General features: G+C 36.7%; 1 pseudogene; it reads left to right on the forward strand.

Annotated features, from left to right (window-relative positions):
- Window positions 1-8,749: 8,749 nt before the first annotated feature.
- Window positions 8,750-9,531, forward strand: LOC125394192 (heterogeneous nuclear ribonucleoproteins A2/B1 pseudogene; annotated as a pseudogene).
- The last annotated feature ends 12,370 nt before the right edge of the window (window positions 9,532-21,901 follow it).

Consider the following 21,901-nt stretch of genomic DNA (forward strand, 5'->3'; position numbering starts at 1 on the left):
TGTGTCTGTTTTGACACATAGAGATCTGAAGAAGACCCATTTCAAGGTCCCATCACTATGAAGTTGTCCATGACATTGTGGACATCATTGATGATACCTTTGAAAAGTGAGAGCTAAAATAAATTATTCTTCTTTCAAGTTTCTTTTGTTAAATATTTTGTGCCAGTAATCAGAAAATTAAAACACAGTTATTCTCTGTCAGTTTGAAATTTGAGAGAAATGGAGAATGAGTGGCAAGAAAAGTTGTGCTTGCCTATTTAAATCTAATAAAAATCTCTCTTTTTTTTGATTGACTTTTGTACAGTCTAGGATAGTTGTTTACACGGTGACTCGTCTTAAAATTTATCTGTCTCTTTCTAGAGTTCTCATAGGAAGAGTTCTCCAGGGTATGACTTGAGTTTTGACTACTGGGTGCAGTTTGAGATGTCTGTGGAAGGGACCTGCCTTTTTGTACTATTTCTCTGATACTTACAGTTCACAAACTTATTCCAATATTAGCACATATTCACTCTCTAGATTAGCCAAGTGTTTTAACTAAATTCTTCCCTGTGGACACCTGTTATAAGTATCCTATTAACATATATAAGCTGCAAATTATATAGATAATTTAAAACCTTTAGATTATATAGATATAGCATAAACAAAGTTAGTGTGCAAATGTTTTTGTGGTTGTTGGACAAAGAACTAAAATTTATTGAGAATGTACACATTAAATATGTTACATAGCATACTGACTTTCAATAGGCACGTCATTCCTAAAAATATTTTTAATTAAATCAATTTTTATAAATCATTTGTATTTTCTGGACAAGTTATGGAATAAAAACTTATTCAGATATTGTGTGTTTGTCCACTAGTATGCAATATTCCCCATCTGTAATTAAGATACCACATGGAAAAGCAAGTAAAGTAAAACATTAAATAATTTTCTCAGAAAGGTGGCTACTTAGAAATTTTTTGGAAGATAAAATTAATAAATAAAAACGGGAAAAATCTTTACAAAGATCCACTTGCAAATATTAACAGATTGAGATTTATTTATTCTCTTTTTGATATTCAGTTGTCCTTTCAGGAAAAACATTGACAGATGTGTTATAATACACCATCAATCTTTTTTCTTTTTTCTGTGGATAGAAATGACTGACCAAAGTAAATGTGGGTTTATTTGATTCAATTAAATATAAATTCTAATTATTGCCTTCTGTTTAAAGTTTATGTATTCAAAGTGGATGGAATACGAAGCAATTTGCCACACAGAATGCTAAAATGTGTCATTATTTCCCTTTTCGGATCATTTGGGTAAAGAAATTTAAACATGTTTAATTTTCATAAAAATGGGCCTATAAAAATATTGTTAATAATTTTTTGTAAATTCTTATTAACATTCTTTAATTATCCTCTAAATCAGTGTAAATGCCGTTTGTAATAATAGTCACATACTGATGTAAATAATTAAAAGTAAAATTCCAATTATTAAAAACTCATTGATTTATTCATAAAATAAGTTAATACAGTTCATATACCTCCATTTATAAACTAAATCAATTTTTTGTGTCTGATATATATAGTTCCTCTTTTTTCTTTTCCTTAATGCAGAACACTGTGTATTTTTTGTTATTTCAAGAAAAAATGTAATTTTCTTTATTTTTCATGGGTAATCACTTTGTTTAAAAGTATAACAGGTAAACACTTGACTCATGGGCGTGGATTACTGAATTCACATTTCTAGAATCCACCAAAGAGCCTTATGCTGTACTGATACTGTCTTAGTATTATATTGCTGTGAAAAGATACCATAACCTTGACAACATTTTTGACATAGTTATTTTTTGATTATTTGGGGATTTTGTAGAAATTCTTATTTAGAAAAGTATTTATTTGGGGCTTGTTCACAGTTTTATAAGTTTAGCCCATTATCGTCATGACAGAAACCATGCCGAGTGCAGGCAGAATGGTGCTGGAATGGTACCTGAGGGTTTAAATCTGAATCCGTAGGAAGCATGAAAAAGAAAAACTGAGCTGGGCTTGGACTTCAGAAATCCCACAGCCCACCCACAGTGACTCTCATCTTCCAATAAGGCCACACCTACTCTAATAAGGTCATATTTCCTGCTTCCTCTCAATAGCGACACTCCCAAATGAGTAAATATTCAAATATATGAGTCTATAGAGGCCATTCTTATTCAAACCACCACGGATGCCTATAATGTCAACCATGGTGGCATGGGAAGCAAGTAAACACAAATCTATTGATTTGTGTCTTAGTTCTAGATCAATATATTGTGGTTCAAACATGGGGAGAAAGGTACCGAAGGATAAACGACGACTGAGTTTGTTTTCTGATCTACACACACATGCACGCACACATGGACACACACAATTTTAATTTTATTTAGATAAAATGGGTGCCTAACATTAAAAAAGGAAACTAACTAAATAGCATGTCTTCAATTAACTTAATTATTAATAGCAAAATAACCCTACAAAGGACAGTACACAATACATACAACAAATGAGTGGATTGGAAATTAGAAAGTGATATGAGAAACGGTGCAGTGTAGTGAAACAGTTTCAGCAGTGTAAAAGAGGAGCAAGGAAGGAGGAGAGCTGTGCAATACTATCTTTGTCTTCTGGACATGATGTAGCTATAGAAATCTTGACCCTACTTTGGATATGGTTATCTTCTACGCAAGAAGAAACAAACAAACAAACAAACAAAAACCCTGATTATATAGAGTATATGATTTGTAATTCCCACATTAAACTAAGGAGCTATTGGTTGTGGATAATTGCTGACATAGGGGTACTTTCTGTAGTTATGGACCCTAGGAGGTCTCCCATGCTACGGTGGATGCTTTATACCCATGCACATATGGACTCTACTAACTGGAAGTGTGGGTTACATATTTAAAATAAAATTGGGGAGGCTGGAGAGATGATACAATGGCTAAAAACATCCATTCCTCTGCCAGATGACACAGAATCAATTCCCAGCACCAACGTGGGAGTTCATAGAAGTCTATACCCAGATCTAGATGATCTCTTGCCCTCTTATGAATTTCACAAACTACAGACACACATGTGACACCCAGACTTACATGTAAACCAAATACACATGCACATAAATTAATATAAAGTTTTAAAAAAGAAACATAGTTTTGCAGGGTATGCTAGAGGGAAGAAATGGAGTAGATATAATGATATATCATTACACATATGTATGGTGTTCTCTAAAGGGATTATTAAAATTTTACTGATTTTTATTGAACTCTACATTCTTCTCTGATCCCCTCCCTGCCTCCCCTCCCTTTTAACACTCCCCATGCTCCCAATTTACTTAGGAGATCTTGTCTTTTTCTACTCCCGTGTAGATTAGATCTATGTAAGTCTCTCTTAGTATTCTCACTGTGGTCGAAGTTCCCTGGGATTGTGATTTGTAGGCTGGTGTTCTTTGCTTTATGATTAAAAACCACTTATGAGTGAGTAGATGTGATAATTGTCTTTCTGTGTCTGGGTTACATCACTCAAAATGAAGTTTTCTAGCTACATCCATTTTTCCTGCAAAATTTGAGATGTCATTATTTTTTCTGCTCTGTAGAACTCCATTGTGTAAATGTACCACATTTTCCTTATCTATTCTTCAGTAGAGGGGCATTTAGATTGTGTCCAGGTTCTGGCTATGGCAAACAGTGCTGCTATGAACATAGTTGGGCACATGTCTTTGTGATACTATTGAGCACCCTTGGGTATATATCCAAATGTAGTATTGCTGGGTTTTGAGAAAGTTGTTTCTTAATTTTCTTAGAAATTTCCATACTAATATCCAAAGGAGCTGTACCAGGTTGCACTCCCACCAACAATGCAGGAGTGATCGCTTTACCCCACAACCTCTCCAGCATAAGTTGTCATCAGTGTTTTTGACCTTGGTCATTCTTACAGGTGTAAGATAGAATCACAGAGCTGTTTTGATTTGCATTTCTCTGATGACTAAGGATGTTGAACATTTCCTTAAGTGTCTTTCAGCCATTTCAGTTTCCTCTGTTGAGAGTTCTCTGTTGAGGTCTGTACTCCATTTTTTATTGGATTATTTGTTCTTTTGAAGACCAATTTCTTGAGTTCTTTGTATATTTTGGAGATCAGACCTCTGTCTAATATGGGAAAAGAATTTTTAGTAAGAAGGAAAGAAAGGAAGAAAGAAAGAAGGAAAGGAAAAGAAAGGAAGAAAGAAAGAAAATATTTGCTTCCAGACTCTTTATACTTACACAGATATTTAGAAAATCTATCCATTTGTCCTTTTTCAAATACTCTCTTTTTATTTTTCCATCCTTTCCACACATTATATTTTTTTCAAAAGATCCCTAGCATCTTGACTCTAAGATGCCTGTAGTGATTTGAATGAGAAATAGTCTTGGGCACTTGAACACTTTATCCCCACGGAGGTACTGTTTGTGGAGATTTAGGTGGTAAAAAATTGCAGGGGAAAGTGCTTCATTGCCTTCAGGCTTTGAAATTCAAACCCTCCAGCCACTTCTGCTTCATGCTCTCTGTTTCTTCTTTGCTTTTCAGAACGTAAGGTCCAGGCTTTCTGATCTGGCCATTGTGCCCTCCACTTTCTGCCATGCTTTTTGGTCTGGATTTCCTCTTATCACTCAGAAACCATTCACCAACATAAGCCCTTCAATGGGTTGCTTTGTTTATTGTATTTTATTATAAAATAGATTGATAAGGTTCACTTCCGTCTATGAATTATTCTGTTGTATTTGAGTGACAGAGGAATAACTAACACAATACCCATAGAAGGATAGACAGAGCCTAGTCTGTGACCCCTTTAATATTATCAGTCATGAATCAAAGTCAGGTGGAATGAAGAAATTTGCAAGTTCAAGGCCAGTAAGGCTATAGGACAGCATAAGACTTTACCTTAAAGTAATATAAAACAAAGTAAGCATAAACAAAATATTGAAGATATTTTATGAGGCAAAATGTAATACCTGGAAACTAGTTTAAAGTAGAGAAAGGGAGAATTTTAGATGAAAAAGAAAGAAAGTGATAACTTAAAAATAAATTAGACAATAAATCTTTTAACATCTGGATATTAAAAAATTAATTGTGAAGATAAGATATAAAAATATAACCATAAAAACCTAATTCACTCAGAAGAAATCTGAAGATTGTAATCTGCCATGTATTAGACAGACAATGAATAAAACATAAAGTGTCAATTATTCTATTTTTACACAAATTCTCTACTCAGAGAACACAATGAAGTAATGTGATTAAGCATCTTTTAATGTCTTTCAAAGATCCAATGTCAGTGTTGTTCCTGAAAATGACAGTCCCAACCTAGACATGTGATGATTCTGGCAAACTGAACATCAAGTAAATAAAAATTAGAATTCATATAACTTGTTTTCCCATAAATTTTATATTGTATTAAAATAAAAACACTATTCACAGTCATATTTTCAGAAGTCATACAGACTGTCATGGCAAATTCCATTTAAATATGCAAAATGAGTGCATTTTATTACTATTAAAATATAGTTACCTAAGTATCATTTAAATTTTCAGAGTTTTTGTGGTCAAATAATAGGTGCCTTAAAGATATTTATTTTTTTTTCATTAACTTATTCCCCACCAGTAACATGAATAAACTATTATGAAGTTAAAGAAAAAGCAGCAAATTGCTACTTTATGTCAATTTCAATAGTCAATTTTTCAGCCATTTGAAAAATTGAAATAATATACAGGTGTAGTTTTAATAGTTTTTAAAGTTTGAATTATTAAAATTTTCTCTTTTCAAAATAGTTACAAACAAATATATTCTATAAGTTGTATTCAGCTAATTTCTCTTTTCTGAAGCAATATAACTTGTTTTAAAAAAAAATTGGTCCTGAATTGCAAATTCTTCCAAGTATGGTTCTCATAAATTAGCAAATCTGACACTGATTATTACCAACATTTTTGGCATGGTATGTACATATGAGTATTAGGAATCCTCTTGGCTTCTTGACTTCTATGTCTTACAGATGATGTCAACAATATAAATGTAAGGAGACTCTTTACCTCTCAAGGGGGTGTTTGCAGTTGTAACCCTGACAGACAGAGGAAAAAGAAACGATTTGTTTATTGTGAATATAGTTGAGGAACCTCTTGACCGGAGTTCCTTGATTGTGAGACAAATCCACTGCATTTGTAAGCTGCAGTTGGGTCACTATGAATTTCCCAGGATTACTTGAGGAACAACAACAACAAAAGTCCTCTGACAATGTGCTGGATGGTCTTATATTAACTTTACACAAGCTAAATGTCTCTGTAAGATCAGGTTGGACACAGGTCTGTGGATCACCTTATTTGATAATGATTGATGAGGGAGAGCCCAGTCCATTGTGGGTGATGCCTTCCCTGGGCTAGCAGTACTGGGTTCTATAAGAAATGAGGCTGTGCACACCATGGTAAACAATCCAGTAAGCAGCACCCGCCCATGCTCCTGCTATCTGATTGTTGCCCCTATTGTGGTCTTGCCCTTACTACATTTGATGATAAACTATTACAAGGAACGGTGAGCAGAAGAAACCTTTTCTCCTTGAGTTTGTTTTGGTCATGATGTTTCATCACAGTCATGATGATCCTAACTAATATAAGGACATGGGAAAGGTTAAGAAAGTTTGCTTGATCCGGAGCTGGTTAAGGCACTGAGTTCAAGAAACTTTGTAGCATCAAGAGTCAGCTGGAAACAGGAACCTTTGCAAAAGTGCAGACCAACTGTCCCTAGCAGCTAGAACCCAGTCAGCACCCAGCTTTGTGGTCTAGACAAGAGCAGAAATAGCTGCTTGGGTGGAGGGCAGAGGGCATGTGCAGAAGCAGAAGGAGTCCATACCCTGTACTGCAGACGGAGTCCATACCTTGTACTGCAGAAGAAGTCCATACCCTGTACTAAACAAAATCAACCTCCTTGATCCTGAGTAAACCTGGCTTGCTGTTTTGGCCTATGTATGTCAACCCCAATTGAGGAACAGGAGCTCTCCCTACTATGTTGCGATGCATGTAATGGTGAACTCCCAGCTAACTGGCAAAAGAAATAAACCTTGCTTTTGCATTCTGGATTTGACTGGATTCTGCTGGTCTCTCTGGGGGTCTCAACTTGGGCACACCACTAAGTCAAGCTGGTACCGGGATAGTAGGGTATTGCTACAACAGACCTGACCATGTAATCTGGGAAAAGATTATGGAAGGATTTCGCAACTATGGTCTAGAAAAAACGTTGAGGGTTGAGAGCTCAGTGAGCTGTAGTGTAGGAGCTTGGAAGATGAGATGTTAAGGACAACACAGGTGATGGAGTCCTAGCTTGTGAAGTTTTAGAGGAAACTTTAAAGACTTTCTAGGAGTCATTCATTATTTTTAATTAAGATGTTGTGTTTCTGGTCAGTTGCAGCTGAAGAATTGTCTTTAATTAACAAGAGACCAGCACTGTTGAAGTGAAAGTTTTGCTTTCCTGGGACAATTGATGCTTGTTAACTGAAGAGGGGAAAAACCTGGTGATTAAGAGTAAAGCAGCATCACTGAGAGAAAATCTTCTGGAAAGTGTTTCAGGAGAGTCTGCAAATAGAAGCAGTGTTCCAGAAGCTGGCAAGATTGTAACTTGTGATGAAAGTCAGACTTGGAAGTGAGCAAGAGTCACCCAGGATGTACTGGTTTTGAAGGCATGAAGGGATCATGAGGAGCCACTGAGACTTGGCTCTAAATGAGAGTCCTACAAAAGCTATGGGTGAATGTGCAGCCGCAGGTGTGTTGAAGCTCCCAGGCTAGAAGGGGTCAGTGCAGAGTAGTTAAGCCTTGACACCATGAGGAATAACTAAGACAGGTTACTGATGAACATGCAGTCCAGTTGCAAGGGAAGGCCCTAGTATCTTAAAGATCCCTGTATCAAAGGATGGCCACCAGGAATAGCAGCAACACGGTAGTGGAGCCAGCCAGAAGCTAGATAACTATAATGAGGTATGTGTGCAACAGAGGATGGAGACAGAGGAGGGACTCAAGCCCCTCTGAGGAGTCCAGATGACCACAAGTGAATCCCAGATTTTAGACATTGAGCTATTTACACCATTGGAGTTCGGTTTTGTTTTGATCTGATTTTGACTATTGTGGTAATTTATGTACAGGCCTCATAACAGACCTGGTAAAAATGACCCATGAAGAGACAAAAATTAAAATCAGCTCAGCCCAATTTTATTCTAACTGTTGCTGAATCAGGACTTCTAGAGTCTGGCCCAGATCATTTTACTTTATCCATACTTAAGTACAATAAAATTTTGGAAAAATTAATTTCAATAATAACACAGTACAAATGCACAACAATTTAAGACATGTTTACATTAAGGTTCTTTACAAAGTACATCTGGCTTCCTTCACAAAAATAGGTACTTTTGACTTAGAGATAGTATCCAATATTTATTTTTGTTCTAGAAAGACTGATTGAGGTCAACATAGTGACTGTAGATGTCAGGATTTGCCTGTCCCACCAAGATAACAGAGAAGTCACTTATACTGACATAAAGCACAAGGGACTTTACTCATAAGAATAGGTGTTGTGAGTAGCAGCGTCGCCGGCTCCGGTGTGCAGGGGTCCCCAGCAGCGAGGTTCTGCGAGCAGTGGCTGCTCTCTTTCCCTCCCCAACCCCCAAGTCTGGTGCCTGCGAGTCCACGGAGGTCTTTCTCTTCTAGCTCGGCTGCGGGGAATTGGGCTGAAGCGACTGAGTCCGCGATGGAGAGAGAAAAGGAGCAGTTCATAAACTCTTTATTGGTGGCTTAAGCTTTGAAACCACCGAAGAAAGTTTGAGAAACTATTACGAGCAATGGGGAAAGCTCACAGGCTGTGTGGTTATGAGAGATCCTGCAAGCAAAAGATCAAGAGGATTTGGTTTTGTAACTTTCTCGTCCATGGCCGAGGTTGATGCTGCCATGGCTGTAAGGCCTCATTCCATTGATGGCAGGGTAGTTGAACCAAAACGTGCTGTAGCAAGAGAGGAGTCTGGAAAACCAGGAGCCCATGTGACTGTGAAGAAGCTGTTTGTTGGTGGAATTAAGGAAGATACTGAGGAACACCACCTTAGAGATTACTTTGAAGAATATGGGAAAATTGATACTATTGAAATTATTACTGATAGGCAGTCTGGAAAGAAAAGAGGCTTTGGATTTGTTACTTTTGATGACCATGATCCTGTGGATAAAATTGTATTGCAAAAATACCACAACATCAATGGTCATAATGCAGAAGTTAGAAAGGCATTGTCTAGACAAGAAATGCTAGAAGTCCAAAGTTCTAGGAGTGGAAGAGGAAACTTCAGGTTTGGAGATTCTCGTGGAGGTGGTGGCAATTTTGAACCAAGACCAGGAAGCAACTTTAGTGGGGGATCTGATGGATATGGAAGTGGACGAGGATTTGGAGTAGTAATGCCACAGGTAAATCCAAATGAAATGAACAAGAAAATGATATTTAGTGTCATTCTAGTTTCCTTTTTCTTACTGTAATGAAACACTCTGGCCACAGCAACTTAGAGGAGGAAAGGGTTTGTTTGGCTTGCATTTCTGAGTCATAGACTATCATTGAGGGAAGTTATTGCAGAAATTCAAACACAACTCAAACAGGAACTTGACTCAGTAACCATCATGGGGGAGTCATTCTAGCTCACTTAAGTACCAACTTTACTCCAGCACATCTTATAGGCAAGGCAAGTTGTGAGTCCACGGTTGTGTAGCTGGGTTGGGGTTCAGGGAAAGTCTTACCAGGTTATTGCAGATGGCAGGTTGAGACTCCATATCCTCCACTGCTAGGAGTCTTATCTAGGGTCACTCTCTAGATTCCTGGGAGTTTCCATTGTATTAGGTTTCTAGCTCATCCCAGAAATATCCCCTGATAAAAATTGTTTCTCCCAATATTCTCTCCCTCCATCCTTCCCCAACCTGATCCCTCCTGTTCCCATGCTCATTAGCCCCAATCCAACCCCTTTCTTCATCCAACTCTGATATACATCCTATTTCCCCTTCACATTGAGGTTCAAGTGTCTCATCTTTATGATTCATTGTTATTTAGTTTCTTTGGGTTTGCAGATGATAGAATGGCTATGTTTTACTCCATAGTCAATATGTATTTACAAGTGAATTACATACTATGGTTATCACACTCAGATTGATCCTTTCTAGCTCCATTCACTTGCTGTCAAATTTCATAACATCATTGCTTTAAGCAGCTGAGTAACATTCCATTCTGTAAATGTACCAGATATTCTTTAGTCATTTTTCAAATGATGGAAATCGAGACTATTTCCAGCTTATGGTTATTATGAAAAAAACTGTTATGAACATAGTTGAGCAAGTTTCCTTGTGATACGTAAAGCATTCTTTGGATATATGACCAAGAATGGTATATAGCTGGATCTTGAGGTAGGTCAATTCCTAATTTTCTAAGAAATTGTCTCATTTATTTTCAAAGTGACTGTTCAGCATTGCACTCCCACCATCAATGGAGAAGCATTGTCTTGTATCATATGCTTACTAGAATGAGCTGACACTTCTGGTTTTGATGTTTATTATTCTGAAATGTCTAAGATGAGGTCTCAGAGATTTTTAGATTTGCATTTCCCTGATGGGTAAGGATATTGAAATTGAATCTCAGATGACTGCTTCTCAGTCATCTGAGATTCCTCTGAACAGAATACTGTTTAGATCTATATCGCATTTTAAACTTAAATTTAAATTAATTAAATTTAACAGTTTTTTTCAGACTAATAATGGAAAGCTAGTTAAAAATACTATGGAAAGAGATAGCATCAATTTCATATAATTATTAAAAAATGTGCTGTTACATTTAACAATCAAAATCTCTTAAAAAGTTAAGATTCATTAACAGATAAGATATCTCTCCAGGAAGGTATGCATACCATCAAAATTATGTCCAAGGAGGAGGTGTTATACTTACTAGACAAGTTTCATACCTAGGATTCCTTAGTGTGGGCATTAGAACAGAACACTGGACAGAAGATTCAGACTTTACAAACGTCAGTAGTAAAAAAAAATAAAATATAAAAAAATATTAAAATTAATAAACAGGAACAGAAGGTAAAAGGACATAATTTAGCCTCATAAGTATGTGCTAAACCCTGGGATGACTTACACAAAATTTTAACAGTAATTTTTCTCAAAAAGACCCTCTGACACGAAGTTCTCTAAGGTAGTCAAAAAATATACATGAAAACCAATATGTATGAGCAATCTAAAAGAAATTAAACAAACAATATTTTCTTACGGACTACATTCACCTTTTGTCAGGGAAGATGTAAAAATCGTGGGCTTCAAGCACTAAGGCAACCCCACCCAATTGGCTTTAATTAATCTCAGTGGTCCTAGATGATGGGCCATATCTGTTTTGGAAGTGTTATTGGTAAAAAGAGGCAAAAAAAAAAAAAAAATAGAACAACCGAGGAAAGCATAAGGATTTGAGACTTCCCTAGATCAAATTCTTGGTGAGGGACAATACTCTGAGCCCCAAGGACAGGTTTACCGGTTTGCTATGACCAACAGACCTTGTCCCTATGTATCTCAGCAGTTTTTAAATCAGATATTAGGGTAAACAGGAAAAGAAAAAAAACTTAGCTAAGGCTGTACATCTAGGAGTGACAGACCTTAAAGCTAGATATGTACTTAATAAATCTTTGGCTTTTACTTTAATAACTAATTTTAAACTACCTTTACCTTCAGCTCACTTAGGTAGCCAATTCCTGGGTAAAGTATAACCACCATCACTCTGGTCACATATCATTGTGTGGGAGTATGTCTGAGTTTCAACAACCTAATCGTTCCAAATGAAAATGTCCAGTAATAGGTTAGAAACTATAAGTTTTGAAAACTATGAATTATTTTCACCTTATGTGTCAAAAATATCATTAGAGATGAATGTAAATCCTGGATGCTGAGAGGAGACATCACGTTGTTGAAGGAAATTTAATCAACAGTTTTTTTTTACAGGTAGCAGGAATATCAGATATTTAAAACAGATCTTATGATAGTGGATTTAGAAATTAAAGATGCTGAACAAAGGAATACTAGAAATTTTCAGAAATTCACACAAGAATCAGATATAACATTGATTTTTGTCCTGTGGGGATCATTCTTGATGGGCAACTGGTCATCAGACCTACCAAGATAGTAGTCTATTTTGTTATATAACTGCTTGGTAACTTTTTTTTCTGTATTGTTGTATAGATGATTGTTGTATAGATCAGGATTCCTAGCAGAAGTGTATTTTTCTCTATTCAATAGCCTACTGGTTCAGATTTTGTTACTTCCTTATGGAAATACAGTACAATTGTTGGAGTTCCACAAAGACACTTATCAAAGTGATCAACTTGTATCAAAGAATCAAAAATATTGCATGTCTCACAAAATCTTTGAAAGAAACATATTAAGTACTGTAGTAGCTCAAAGGACACCAAATTTCTATGCAGGACATTATTTTAGGATAGTAAAAGGGGCATTGCTTTATGCAAGACATAAGTATCTTACAAACAAACAGACACTTATCTTACTGCAGAAAATTTCCAATTCTTCAGAGTTAACAGAAGAAACACAAGATTTAGCTAACTTGAAATATGAATGTAAATTGTAGTAACTATACTGTGAAATTTAGAGATTGAGCATGGATTCAGACAAGTTTTTTTGAGAAAAAATAACCATGCATAATGATTGATTAATTGTTGTATTGAATACTGACACATAAATTGATGAGCTAAGTATACCCAGTATGGTGTTCCTCTCATCAAAGAATGGTTGGAATGCTTCCTAGTCTTCAAAAGTCTTAGCAGAGAGTATCGTTACTTTGAATTTCTTTATCAATAATCTAGTTTCAGTTCTAGAACCACATCATCAATCTTTTATTTTGTGAAGGAATCAGTGCTATAATTCATGACAGTTATCCATCTAAGTATGAAATATGCCATGACTGTAACCACCTTAAGAGAATTAAAATTTATCCTAACATGAGAGTAATATTCATTGCCGTATGTATTTATTCTAGCCATGCATATTCATCTGCCTCTTTCAATAAAACACATTTTTATTCTTCGTTTCTCCTAAAGTACAATTTTCTGGGAAGTAATAGCATAAATCAGATGAAGACAGGATTATAAATGAATAATAAACCATTGCTAGGTTCAACTACGAGCAGAAAACTAGAAGAGAAAGATATTCATCTAACTTTAAAAAAGAAAAAAAACCTTTCTCTTATTTCAAGGCAAAGCATCATGTCAGCTTCTGTTCATCAACCAGCGCTGTGTGGCTGCATAGAAGCTTAACTACTATTATTTATCTTAATTTAAGGCCAATCAACAGATGTTGTAGGCACAATTTATATTCTTCTTTTAGATATATGCTAGTGATACACACTTTGTTCCCTATCATGTTTACATATTTATATTTTTTCTCCTAGATTTAGTGTATAGCAAAACTAATAATACTAGAATGGCTTTTTTTTCACACAATTGATGTTTGTTTGTTTTTCTGTAAGAAAGTAAGACAGAATGACAAAGGATAATGAAGAGAATGGGAAAAAAGAAGACAACAGAATGATTGAATGAACCCCATCAATATCACCACAATCAGCAGAAACTGGAAGAGAGAAAACTACAGTAGATAAAAATGAAAAAGATAAATAAGAGTGGCTGGCACACATTCTTTCCAAAGCCAAGCCTGCTGGATCACACATTTATTCTCTTTACCAACTTAAAATGTCTGATGATCCTAATTTAACACTCTTATGGCATTCTTTTGTTTTGAATTTGTAGGTCAGATTGATTTCAAAAAAATTATTCTGTATTCTGGAGCTCACCAAGGCCAGCTGGACTGGGACTGATGGAGCATGTGATCAAACCAGACTCTCTGAATGTGGCTGACAAGGAAGGCTGACTGAGAAGCCAAGGACAATGGCACTGGTTCTGATTCTACTGCATGGACTGGCTTTGAGGGAGCCTGGTTTGTTTGGAAGCTCACCTTCCTAGACCAGGATGGAGCGGGGAGGACATTGGACTTCCCAAGGGGCAGGGAACCCTGACTGCTCTGAGGACTGGAGAGGGAGGGAGAGGGGGAGTGGGGGAAGTGGGAGAGAAATGGGAGGTGGAAAGGAGGTGAAAATTTTTAGTAAATAAATTTTTAAAAAGATTAGAAGGGAAAAATAGTAAAAAAAATTATTCTGTTGACACAACTTTTTGAAAGAAATTAGTGATCTATTTTCATAATGAATGAAGAACAAATTGTAAAACTATTTCAATTTCCAGTTGGAAACTGACATATTTTTGTCTCATGATTTTTAAGTGAACATATAATATGATGCATTTTGATTATCTTAAAAAATAATGCTTATGCGTTTGCTTCAATTTAATTAAATTTACTGAAAAATGAACCTGCTATAAAATTAAATAGCCACTTTTGAGCTTCTGTGTTTCAGTAACATATTGAAATATCTGTGCCTTAGAAAATTGCTAGGTGCATGTAAATATACCTAATACTTTGAAATTGTCAATGTTACCTCATTTTAACGTTTATTTTACTTGAAATTCCTCCCTAAGTCTCAAGTTATTTATACTACTGCTTTGTATTTATTTAGCTCTGGGAAAATCAGGGATGTTGTACAAGTGACTTTATACATTAAAAATCTAAGTACAAATATATCAAGATACAATAAATAATCAAACAACTCCTTACACCTTTACTTTGTTTATCAGAAAATGAATTATAACTGTTAATCTTCACTATGCAGTAGAAAAGGAAAACAGCTAGCCCATAAAATTAATTGTTTATTTTAATGGGCTGTATAGATGAATATATACCTCATCTTCAACTGTAAAGCAAAACACATCAGTGTTCTCTGCTTTTGACTTTTTCTTTTGTCTACTCTGATCAAGCATTCCAACATTCTAATAATTAACACCAAATGAATTGGCATCTAGTTGTAGAAAGCTTTTAGAATGAAGAATTTCTCACTTTGACGGGCGTGTCAGACCTCACTGTGGAGACATAATATTTCAGCAGCTTTCTCCTAAGATTCAGTTTCTTATCAGTAGGTCAAGGGCAGGACTGTCTCAGTCACTATTCAATTGCTATGAAGAAACACCATGACTAAGACAGTTTTTATAAAAATAGCATTTGGGGAGTATGTATACAATTTCAGAGAATTGGTCTTTAATCTTCATGACAGGGAACATGGTGGCAACAAGAGTGGTCCTGGAACAGCAGTTGAAAATTACATTTTTTTTACTTAAATATTTTGTTTTTTCATTTTACACACCAACCCCAGTTCTCTCTCCCTCCCTTTCTCCTGACTCCCCAGCTCCCTTTTCCAGTCACACTTACCCCATTCACTCAGATGGGCTAAGGACTCCTCCAGGGAGTCAAAAAGTCTGGTATACCACACTGAGGCAGAGCCAAGTCCCTCACTCCTATATCAAGGTTGAACAAGGTATGCCACCAAAGGGAATGGGTTCCAAAATGCATGTTCATGTACCCCGGAGTAGTCCCAAGGACACTGGCAGGGGCCACCTCAAACAGATAAATTGGGAGTTATATTCTGATCTGCAGCCTTTTCAAAACCTCAGAGCTGTCCCTCGGTGACAAACATCATCCAAAGAAATCAAACCTACTCCAACAAAGACAGAGTTCCTTTTCTTTCTAATCTTTTAAACAGTTTTACTTTCTGGTGACTAAGCATTCATATATATGAGCCACCCATTTTATTCAAACCACCACATGCTGGCTATTCTACATTTTTTTGGATCTGACATGGCTGACTGAAGCTACTTGTTTTAGGACTTGATATCTCTAGAATGAATTATTTATAGAATTGGAATTTGGTGACCTTCATACAATTCCCTTTATTGTCCTATGAAATAGATTGGTGTAGGATTCACAGTTGAAATTCTATTAGGTTTTATTTTTTTTAATTTACTTATTTATTTATTTATAAGAATTTCCACTTCCTCCCCTCCTCCTAATTCCCTCCCACTCCCACCACTCCCTCTTCTCCTACCTCTCCAGTCCCAAGACCAGTCAGGGTTTCCTGCCCTGTGAGAAGTTCAAGTTCCTTCCCCCTCCCTCCAGGTACAGAAAAGTGAGCATCCAAACAGACCAGGATACCAAAAAGCCAGTACATGCAGACGAAACAAGACCCAGTGCCATTGTCAATAGCTTCTCAGTCAGTCCCATGTCAGCCACATTCAGAGAATCCAGTTTGATCACATGCTCCTTCAGTTCCAGCCCAGCTGGCCTTGGTGAGCTCTCATTCGATCAGTCCCCTTGTATCAGTGGGTGAGCGCACCCTTCGCGGTCCTGACTTCCTTTTTCATGTTCTCCCTCCTTCTGCTCTTCATTTGGACCTTGGGGGTTCAGTCCAGTGCTCAAATGTGGGTATCCATCTCTATCTCCTCCATCGTTGGATGAAGGTTCTCTCTGATTCTGCCTTCCTTGCTCACATTGTCCCTCCCTCTGCTTCTCATTTGGACCTAGGGAGTTAAGTCCAGTGTTCCAATATGTGTCTCTGTCTCTATCTCCATCCATTGCCTGATGAAGGTTCTATGGTGACATGAAAAATATTCATCAGTATGGTTATGGGCCAAGGCCAGTTCAGGCACCCTCTCCTCTGCTGCCCAGGGAACAATCTGGGGACCTCTCCTTGGGCCTGGGAACCCTCCAGAATCAAGTCTCTTGCAAACCCTAAAATGGCTCCCTTAGTTGAGATATATACTTCCTTGCTCCCATAAGCATCCTTCCTCCCTCCCTCCCTCCCATTCACCCAACCCATCCCCAATCCTCCCCCTCTTCCCTCTCCCTAACCATCTCCCCTTACTTCCACCCCCGCAACCCCCGTGCACCCAAGTTTTCCTGGCAATCTTGTCTACTTCTAATATCCAGGAGGATAACTATATGATTTTCTACAGGTTCACCTTCTTATTTAGCTTCTCTAGGATGACGAATTATAGGCTCAACGACCTTTAACTATGGCTAGAATCCACTTATGAGTAAGTACATACCATATTCCTCTTTTTGGGTCTGGGTTACCTCACTCAGTAAAGCGTTTTCTATTTCCATCCATTTGCATGCAAAATTCAAGATGTCATTATTTTTTTACTGCTGAGTAAAACTCTAATGTGTATATGTTCCATACCTTTTTTTAACCATTCTTCTATTGAGGGGCACCTAGGTTGCTTCCATGTTCTGACTATTACAAATAGTGCAGCTATGAATATAGTTGAACAAATACATTTGTAGTATGATAGGGCATCTCTTGGGTATATTCCCAAGAGTGGAATTGCTGGATCCTGAGGGAGGTTGACTCCCGGTTTCCTGAGAAACCGACACACTGATTTCCACAGTGGCTGTACAAGTTTGCATTCCCACCAACAATGGATGAGTGTTCCCCTCACTCCACATCCTCTCCAGCATAGGCTATCATTGGTGTTTTTGAGTTTAGCTATTTTGATAGGTGTACGATGGTATCTCAATATTGTTTTGATTTGCATGTCCCTGTTCGCTAAGGAGGTTGAGCATGACGTTAAGTGTCTTCTGGCCATTCGAAGTTCATCTGTTGTGAATTCTCTGTTAAGTTCAGTACCCCATTTTTTAATTGGGTTAATTAGAGTTTTAGTGTCTAGTTTCTTGAGTTCTTTGTATATTTTGGAGATCATACCTTTGTCTGATGAGGGGTTTGTGAAGATCTTCTCCCAGTAAGAGGGTAGCCTTTTTGTCTTACTGACAGTGTCCTTTGCTTTACAGAAGCTTCTCAGTTTCAGGAAGTTCCATTTATTCATTGTTTCTCTTATTGTCTGTGCTACTGGTGTTCTACTTAGTAAGTGGTCTTCTGTGCCTATATCTTGTAGACTACTTCCCACTTTCTCTTCTATCAGGTTCAAAGTGGTCGGATTAATGTTGATGTCTTTAATCCATTTGGACTTGAGTTTTGTGCATGGTGAAAGATATTGATCTACTTTCATTTTTTACAGGTTGACATCCAGTTATGCCAGCACCATTTGTTAAAGATGCTTTCCTTCTTCCATTGTATACCTTTAGCTCCCTTGATGAAAATTTGCTGTTCATAGGTTTGTGGGTTAATATCCGGGTCTTCTATTCGATTCCATAGGTCAACTTCTCTGTTCTTATGCCAATACCAAACAGTTTTTAATACTGTAGCTCTGTAATAGAGTTTGAAGTCAGGGATGGTAATGCCTCCAGAAGTTCCTTTATTGTATAAGATTGTTTTGGTTATCCTGGGTTTTTTGTTTTGCCATATAAACTTGATTATTGTTCTCTCAAGGTCTGTGAAGAAGTTTGATGGGATTTAGATGGGGATTACATTGACTCTATAGATTGTTTTTGGTAGAATTGCCATTTTTACAATGTTGATTCTACCAATCCAAGAGCAGGGGAGGTCTTTCCATTTGCTGGTATTCTCCTCAATTTCTTTCTTCAAAGACTTAAATTTCTTGTCAAATAGGTCTTTCACTTCCTTGGTTAGAGTTATCCTGAGATATTTTATGCTATTTGTGGCTATCGTGAAAGGTGAAGTTTCTCTGATTTCTATCCCTGCTTCTTTATCCTTTGTGTATAGGAGGGCAACCGAATTTTTGGAGTTGATCTTGTATCCTGCCACATTACTAAAGGTGTTTATCAGCTGTAGGAGTTCTTTGGTAAATTTTTTGGGGTCGCTTATGTACAGTATTATATCGTCTGCAAATAACGAAAGTTTAGCTTCATCCTTTCCAATTCGAATCCCCTTGATTCCCTTATGTTGTCTTATTGCTATTGCTAGAACTTTAAGCACAATATTGAAGAGGTATGGAGAGAGTGGACAGCCTTGTCGTGTTCCTGATTTTAGTGGAATGGCTTTGAGTTTCTCTCCATTCAATTTGATGTTAGCTGTCGGCTTGCTGTAAATACCTTTTATTATATTTATTTTATCATACAAGGTATGATATTTTATCATATAAGGTATGATCCTTTTATCCCCAATCTCTTCAACACCTTTATCATAATTGGTTGTTGAATTTTGTCAAAATCTTTTTCAGCATCCAATGAAATGATCATATGGTTTTTTTCTTTTAGTTTATTTATATGATGGATTACATTAATAAATTTGCGTGTGTTGAACCAGCCCTGCATCTCTGGGATGGAGCTCACTTTATCATAATGGATGATTTTTCTAATGTGTTCTTGGATTCGGTTTGCCAGTATTTTATTGAGAATTTTTGTGTCGATGTTCATGAGTGAGCCTGGCCTGTAATTTTCTTTCTTGGTTGTGTCTTTGTGTGGTTTTGGTATCAGGGTAACTGTAGCTTCATAAAAAGAGTTTGGCAATGACTCTTCTGTTTCTGTATCGTGAAATACATTAAGGAGTGTAGGTATTAGCTCTTCCTGGAAGTTCTGGTAGAATTCTGCATTGAAACCATCTGGTCCTGGGCTTTTTTTGGTCGGGAGATTTTTTATAACAGCTTCTAGTTCTTCATGACTGACAGGTCTATTTAGATTTTTCACCTGGTCTTGGTTCAACTTTGGTATATGGTACTTATCTAAAAAAATGTCCGTTTCTTTTACATTTTCCAATTTTGTGGCATACAGGCTTCTGTAGTTAGATCTAATGATTCTCTGAATTTCCTCTGTGTCTGTAGTTATGTCCCCCTTTTCATTTCTGATCTTATTAATTTGCGTGTTCTCTCTCTGCCGTTTGATTAGTTTGGATAGGGGTTTGTCGATCTTGTTGATTTTCTCTACAAACCAGCTTTTAGTTTCATTGATTCTTTGGATTGTTTTCTGCGTTTTCTATTTAGTTGATTGCAGCCCTCAGTTTGATTATTTCCAGTCTTCTACTCCTCATGGGTGAATCAGCTTCTTTTTTTTCTAGAACTTTCTAGTGTGCTGTTAAGTCTCCAATGTGTGCTTTCTCTGTTTTCTTTAATTGGGCACTTAGTGCTATGAACTTTCCTTTTAGCACTGCTTTCATAGTGTCCCATTGGTTTGAGTATGTTGTGTCTTTATTTTCATTAAGTTCAAGGAAGACTTTAATTTCTTTCTTTATTTTTTCCTTGACCCAAGGGTGATTTAGTAGTTGACTGTTCAACTTCCATGAGTTTGATGGCTTCCTAGGGGTAGCATTGTTGTTGAATTCTAACTTTAATCTATCGTGATCTGACAAGACCCAGGTGGTTACTAACATTTTTTTGTATCTGTGGAAGTTTACTTTGTTACCGAGTATGTGGTCAATTTTCGAGAAGGTTCCATGAACTGCTGAGAAGAAGGTATATTCTTTCCTATTTGGGCGGAGTGTTCTATAGATGTCTGTTAAGTCCATTTGATTCAATACCTCCAATAATTCTCTTATTTCTCTGTTAGGTTTCTGTCTGATTGACCTGTCCATTGGTGAGAGAGGTATGTTGAAGTCTCCTACTATTAATGTGTGTGGTTTGATGATTGCTTTGAGTTCTAGAAGTGTTTCTTTTACATATATGGGTGCCTTTATATTAGGGGCATAGATATTTAGGATTGACACTACTTCCTGATGAATTAATTGTTCCTGTTATGAGTATGAAATGTCCATCTCCATCTCTTCTGATTGATTTTAGTTTGAAGTCGATTTCATTAGATATTAGAATGGCCACACCTGCTTGTTTCTTAGGTCTATTTGCTTGGAAAACCTTTTCTCAACCCTTTACTCTGAGTAGGTGTCAGTCTTTGTGGTTGAGGTGTGTTTCTTGTAAACAGCAGAATGTTGGATCCTGTTTTCGTATCCAATCTCTAAGTCTGTGCCTTTTTATAGGTGAATTGAGTCCATTGATATTAAGTGATGTTAATGACCAGTGGTTGTTGACTCTGGTTATTTTTTGGGGGGTAGTAGAGTGTATGTGTATCCCTTATTTAAGTTGTCCTTGTGAAGGGTCGCTAGATGTCTGAGTTATTGTAGGCAGTGTTGCGAATGTTGAATTTCTTGGCTTGTGATTTTCCTTCTAATATTCTCTGTAAGGCTGGATTTGTGGCTGCGTATTGTTTAAATTTGTTTTTATCCTGGAATATTTTGTTTTCTCCGTTGATAGTGAATGATAGCTTGGCTGGGTATAGTAGTCTGGGCTTGCATCCATGGTCTCTTATACCTCTATCCAGGACCTTCTGGCTTTCATGGTTTCCATTGAGAAGTCTGGTGTAAGTCTGATAGGTTTATAAGTTACTTGACCTTTTTCCTTTGCAGCTCTTAATATTCTTTCTTTAATCTGAATGCTTTGTGTTTTGATTATTATATGGCGAGGGGATGTTTTTTTTTTTTTGGTCCACTCTATTCGGTATTCTGTATGCTTTTTGAACCTTCATAGGAATATCGTTCTTTAGATTGGGAAAGTTTTCTTCTATAATTTTGTTGAATATATTTTCCGGACCTTTGATCTGCAAGTCTTCTCCTTCTTCTACCCCTATTATTTTTAGATTTGGTTTTTTTTATTATGTCCCAGATTTCCTGAATGTTTTGTGATGAGAATTTGTTGGATTTGCTGTTTTCTGTGATCAGAGCGTTTATTTTCTCTATGGTGTCTTTATAATCTGAGATTCATTTTTCTATCTCTTGTATTCTATTGGTTATGCTTGTTCCTGAAGTCTCTGTTTGTTTACCTAGATTTTTCCATATCCAGCTGGCCCTCGGTTTGTGTTTCTTCATTGCCTCCATTTCAGTTTTCAATTCTTGAACTGATTCCATTACCTGTTTGATTGTTTTTTCTTGGTTTCCCAGGGTATCGTTTACGAATTCACTCATTTCTTCAAACTTTTTGTTATATTTCTCTTCCATTTCTTTACTCATCTCTTCAATCTTTTGTTATATTTC

The sequence above is a fragment of the Myodes glareolus genome, chromosome 20 (assembly GCF_982192425.1).
Source record: "Myodes glareolus chromosome 20, mMyoGla1.1, whole genome shotgun sequence".
In the NCBI taxonomy this organism is placed as follows: domain Eukaryota; kingdom Metazoa; phylum Chordata; class Mammalia; order Rodentia; family Cricetidae; genus Myodes; species Myodes glareolus.